Source organism: Agelaius phoeniceus, chromosome 9, assembly GCF_051311805.1.
Source record: "Agelaius phoeniceus isolate bAgePho1 chromosome 9, bAgePho1.hap1, whole genome shotgun sequence".
NCBI lineage: Eukaryota > Metazoa > Chordata > Aves > Passeriformes > Icteridae > Agelaius > Agelaius phoeniceus.
The window spans coordinates 5,590,513-5,597,034 of NC_135273.1; positions in this window are offsets into that span (position 1 = coordinate 5,590,513).

Sequence of the window (6,522 nt, forward strand, 5' to 3'; positions counted from 1 at the left end):
GCTGGTGTGGAAGGGAGGAGGAGGAAGATGGTGACAGTAGGTGGTACAGCCCAGTCAGTGTGCCTGGTGCAGCAGTGCCAAGGCAGACTGTCAAACACATTTATAATCACCTCAGGTTTGCACAGACACTGCAGCTGTACCCTGAGGGTTGTGACCCTTCAGACACAAACTTGCTTTATCTGCTTGCTTAATGTAACGTGGCTTTAAAATTACAAAAGTAGAAACCACATAACCTCTTTGGTTCCTCACAAAATAGGTGCATATTAAACAGCCAACCCAGAACACTGAAGGTGACTAAACAAAGGAGGAAATTGTCTTAAGCATCTGAATTTGTAGACTTGTGCTTAATGTAGACCTCTTAGCTTGGCATTCTGTTGCGTGTCTATATTGACCTTTTTGTTTTTATAACTGGAGTAGTTTCGGATATGCACAGCTGCTTGTTGAACATCTTCCCATGCTTGACAACTTCTGGAACAGGGATAAGAACTGAATAAGAATTGTAGGTCTACCACATGAAACACTGGATAATGCTCACATTTCCTGGATGGAAATTGACTTACTAGAGCCAACTCTGTAAAAGTGTAAATATCACAGGGGATGATGAAAAGCTGCTGTCCTCCATTTGAGTAGCTAGTTCTTTGACTTTAATAAATGAGGAATTATTACTGGGCTGCTGTTCCATGAAAAATGCTCTTCATGGGTTTTTTGTTCCTTTCAATAGGGCAGATCTTTTTCACTCCACAAATGATTTGTTTCCTTTTGTGCTGGGTTGTCAAGTGTGATGGGAAAGACTAATTGATAATATTTATTGTTTATTCTAAATCTTCCAACTCAGGTACTGACTGGGGGGAAAATTACCCTCTTAGTTATTAACAGGACTATTTAATTTTGCAATATACCTTTGTAGAACCATTTCTACTTGAGTTTTACTTGCACCAGAAAGCACAAGGAGTCTGCACAAATAGACCTTGGACTCAACTGCTTCAAGCTGCTGTTCCATCCTACAGCTGCTGCACCACATCTTGTTGCACAGTCAAAGGCTGGAAACATTTATGCCTTGCTCCTTTCTTTGGTAAATTGCAGAGCTTGTGTTCTGTACAGAATAAATCTCTTCTGAATATTTGCAAATACTCAGAGAAGGCTGAGGTGCAATGTTTTCTGAACTCTTGCTATTTTGGTGTGAGTTGGAGCTTTTTTCATTTACAGGTACATGCTGTGGTTTTGTAGGAGGAATTTGTGTTTGTGACATTAGCTAGAAACGTGGCTCTTTTCATACTAAGAAAAATAAAATGTGAATGTTTCTAGGATACTATTCCAAAGTGAATCTTGCCTCCTACTTGGAGTTTTGTATTCTATGGAACAAGGGTATGAAGGTCCAGTAACATGTCTCCAATCACTTATAATGGATATTTTCAAAAGGGAATAAATCTATATAAACTTGAGGTATGCCTATAACAAGATCTTGTTCCAGAAGTGTAACATGTATTGCTGAATTATTTTGAAATGCTCAATACCTGAGGTCAGAGGACCAGCAGCTATTGCTGAATGTATGCTGCATTTTGAAGACTTCAGGCCAATACACAGGGTGATGCTGTGTTCACATTGCCTTCTGAAAGAGTTCCTTCCAGCACCTTTTTGTTCTGTGGATTTTTGTGGAAGAACACAGGAACTGTCCTACAAGATGTATGCATAGAAATTTGCGGAGGTATGTGACATTTTACTTTGAATTAATGTTCCAAGGTCACAGTGCCAAGTGTCTGACAAGCTGCATGACTTAGAACTTGATGTTTCCTTGAAATGCTTCTACAGCAAAACCTTACTGAAAGGTATTTCTGGGGTCTCTCCTGTCAGTGGCTTCTGAATAAAAGGAAGACAAGATGCAAGGCACTTGTTAGAGGGATCCAGGTAGGTCTCAGTTTCCTGGGGCTGTAGAAACAGAGATTCCTTTGTAGTTATTTTCACTGTAGAAAATGCCTATGGATGCTTGAATTGTGAGTTCTGATTCAGTTATTGTCAGGGCCATGCTTCACTCATTTTCCACACCCCTTTTTGCTGTGTTTCTCACTTTAATTATGTTTCTAGTCAACAGAGCTGTTCTTGCTTTTCATGCACCAGAAGACAAGTCTGTTGCATTTGCATCTGGTTCTTAGCAGAAACACCTCAGGTATCACTTTTAATATTCCCCCGTAATGCAAAAATCTTTGATTTCTGTTGTCTATACCTGTTTTAGTATTTATAGATGGGTGTTGAAAGCATGTGCTAAGTATCTTTTTTTCTCTTATCTTCAGGTTCATGCCAGACTGAACATTTCACAAAAGTTGGGTTTTCTTTACTGCACCCCCCAGTCAGTCCTATCTATGTGTAGTCTAGAAGACCTTAAAATGCTTTTAAGATTTTGATGATGATTTATTTCATTTCTAGTTGAATATATTAATATTTTACCACATCAAGATTTTTCTTGCTGTGAAATTGCTTATTGAAAACCATATTTCTTCATCTCAAGACTTAATTCATAGTGCTGCTTTATTTTCTGAAAGCTGGGTTTAAATCCTGTAGGTAAAAAAAATGGCATTTGCCTTTGATATTTAAAGGCAATATAAAAGGAAAATACAATTCTTTCTTCTTTATAGAACAGAGTTGAAGAAAGCAAGTAAGAGTGGTTTAGTAGTAAGGCTGTTATCAAACTTAAGTACACATTTATTACTAATCTAATGAAACATTTTCTTCCGTGACAGATGCAAAGAGCATAAAACTGTAAAAAATCACAGTCACACCTAAATTTCAAGGTTTGAAACACATGGTCTTGTTTTTTTCTGAGTGCAATTTATGAAGAGATATAGGTGTAAGTAATGTAAGGTGGGAGCACTACTGGAGTTACTCAGCCTGTAATTCAGTTTCTGCATGTTTGAATTCGCTGCCAGAATTTTGCAGTCTGTATTTTGGCACACATAAAGCTGCTGGATTGGAGGCACTGAGGAATGTTCCACAGGATTAGGGATAAAAGTTGACCCTGTGAACCTCCTTCTACTAGAAAGTATTGCAAAGGGGTGAGTCAGAGCTTTCTGTGAGTTCAAAGTGAGGAGTGCTGGATGAATTCCCCTGATTTATTTAGGCAAGCCTGAAATAGAATATAATTTTCTACAAGAATTCTCTTCAAGGCTGTTTTATGCTGTGTACCTTGCAGGAAGGTTATGTTTAGATTTACTCTGTGTGTATCTTACTAAAAGATTAAAATCTTTTATTATCTGCACTTTCACTCTGGTATCTGTGAATCTTCAGGCAGTAACTGCATTTAGCTAAGACTTACAAACATTGGCTTGAAACTAAAAATGGTGTGATGATTTAATTAATAAAACTCAAAAGTGATTCTTGGCTTTGAACTGTGAAAAACCACCCCAGATCTTAGCATCCAGTCCTGTTGCTTCCTCTGAAAGGACCAAGGTTAACCAGCTAGAACTGCTGTGTTCTAGCAGGCAGTCCCTCCTTGCTTTGTGGTGAAACTGAAAACATCTGTGCTGAAGCATTTAGGTAAAACCCCATAAATGAGTCCCTGCAGGTTCATGATACTCTCTGCATGTCAGCATTAGCTGATGTGGAAGGAAAAGCTTTCAAGTTTGCCAGCCTATCATGAACGTCAAGATCTTGAGATGAACACTGATGTAGTTTGAATGTGCCTTTATTGAACCTGTGATTCTCTGAACAGTGTATGATTTTTGTGCACTAATTCTTGATGAAAATGCCTCATTTTCTGGCCAGTGTTTAGTTTGCAGTGCAGTATCTAGTCTTATTTTCTACTCTTAACCTTTTGAAGGCTAAAATCCAGCTTTAAAGGGCTGGGATTTTTTTATAGAGAAAAGAGAGTTTCCTACTTTGAAGGCCTCCTCTCCTTGTTAACATTTCTAATTTTAAGTTCTTATAATCACATAAGTAAGTTCCACCTCTACTGAAATCAGTTGCATTATGTTGATGTAAATGAAATCAGCTTTAAATCATGAGTTGGGGTTCTCATAGTCTATTGATTAATTTTCAGTCTTTCAACTGCAATTTGGTGTTGAAATGAGCTGTGCATTTTATGAATTTTCTGTGGTGTTATTCATAGCTCAGCATGTTCCAGAATAGATTTTTGCAATGGCAACAGCTAAGCACAACTCCTTTCATTTCTTTTCAAATCCAGCTATTTAAATTTAAGTAAAATTACTCTTCAGAATACAAGTCAAATTTTAAAATAGCATCTTTGTCTGAAATCACATTATCAAGCGTGTGTCTGCCTTTTTGGGTGTCTTGCACATTCTCTTTCCCCCTACACACACTCACACCTGTTCCTGACGGTGTCAGTGGGAAATTTGCTGAATTTTATCCAAATTCAAAAAGCTGCCCTGGTTTGGGCTGATGAGCAGCCCAAGGCTTGCTCTCACACCGTGTGCTAAAAAGTCATGCATATGCAGAATGGAGCAGGAGGAGGCTCACAAAAGCTTTCAGGGGCACTTTTAAGGGCACTTGACTATTTGAAGAGATTTCAGTTTTAATGGCACCCAGTTCATTAGGTGTGGTAGGTACTCAGAATACACCATCCTCTCTATATTGCCTGGCCTGCAGCCAGGGGTTATGAAACGTGTAGGTTCATTTGTAAGGGGAATTTTGCCTTGTGAAATTAAGGAAAAGCTGGTAAAAAAAGGTCTAAAAATCAATGTAAAAATGTAGAGATGTGGCATATGGACACTGGCACAGTTTGAATTAAGTCATAATTTGCTATATATGGGTATTGCAGCTTATTCCTGGAAAAAGATGCAAAAAACACCAGCAAATGAACCGTGCCTGAAAACCTCCACTGAATTCACCTGGAAGGAAAATTTTCTGAAGATGTTTTGTCTCATGAAGCGCTGGCTCTTGAACAAGAGAGCAGAACACGGCACTGAGAGGGCAGGCACTGCTGTGCCCACCTGGGATTCTGCCTCTACAGCAGTATTTTCAAGGAAAAGGGGCAGAAACAAATCTTGGAAACATTTGTATCAAGGTGGGGAAAGGGACCTTGGATTCCTGAGGTCAATTTGTGACAGATCTTTAGGTCAGGTGTCCTGTTATATGAATGCACAAGGAGCTGGGCTCTCTTGGGTCTGTAGGAGGCACCATGAGCACAATCTGACCTCCAAACTTTCTCACAGTTCTTATGTACTCCCTCAGCCCCAAATCCTTGATGTTAAGTCTTAAAGCTAATCTGGTAACTTCTTGTCAATACACCGGCTCAAAGATGATGTGGTTGTCCTAGGAGTATGAGTTCGTAAGACTTAAAATAGAAACTTCGGGCTTTGTGACCTGATTCTGAAAGAAAAATAAAACCTGGTGATGTCTGTACTGCTTCAGTGTGAATGTCTGCCTGGAATACCTGGCACTAGTGGATATGACTATAAAAAGCTTTGGGAAGTGCATGTCCAAGCTGTCTTCTCCCCCCTTTTCCCCTGCTCCTTTCCCATGTGCTTCTCCACGTGCTTGCCCTCTCCCAGCTGTGGCTCCCAGGCCCTGCTGCTGCCAGGGTGTTACACCCTGCTCTTCTGATGCTTGCATGGAATTTCCACTGGTGTCCCAAATGTTGTGCCTGTCTCACACATCTGCCTGGAAACACCACGTGCAGCTGCTGAGCAGTTCCCTCAGCAGAACAGCAAACTTTCATATTTTTTTAATCCACCCCAAAAGCCAAGAAGTCTTTACCAGCTAACACAGCCTTTGGCCCCGGTGCTGAAGGCAGAGGTCCAGAGGGTGCAGGCCAAATCCCTTCAGCTGGAAGGTATTGTGCTGTTGTTTATTTTGGAAGCACAGATGCAATTGATTCTTGTGTTCAGTCTTCTGGTGTCACCAGTTCCCAGGAATGAGATCTTGGCCTTGTGCATATAAGTGGAAAATATCCATAATTTTCAGTGAGATGGGGAGCCCATCCAAGTTCCCTCTGTGAACGGAGCTTCTTAGCAATGTGTTACTGTGCGTTCAGGATGGGATTTGGCTGAGGTGGAAATAAAACAACTGTTGACTTGTCTGCTAGCAGTGGTTTCTGTGATTTTTTTGTGTATTGGTGATATTTCCAGTGGGATTTAAGCGCTCCCATTGCCTCCCACTACTGTTTTGCTGAGGTAATTGTCTGTTTGATGGCTCGCAGCTTTGTCAGAATTGCACAAACTTCTCACATGCTGGATTTTTGAACAAGTATGTTGGTAAAAACATTATTTCTGAAAGTGAAAGTATGTTTGTTATTATTGTAATTGCGCTTTTCTGTTCAGAAATAATTGTCCTTTGAAGTGTTGGACGAGCAAAGGAGTCACTCCAACACAAAAAGCTTGGTGTGTCTGTTCTGGAAAGACAGGACACAATTTCATCGAGGTGCCCATCTTGGGGAAGTGTTTTTGCTTCTTGCACCTGCTCCAAGGTGGCTAAAGCAAGGACAGGAGGGTGGCTGGTGGCTAAAGCCGGGCGAGGGCAGGGGCGCTGCTGTCCCGTGTCCCCGAGCACGATGACAGGAGCAGTTCTGGTCGA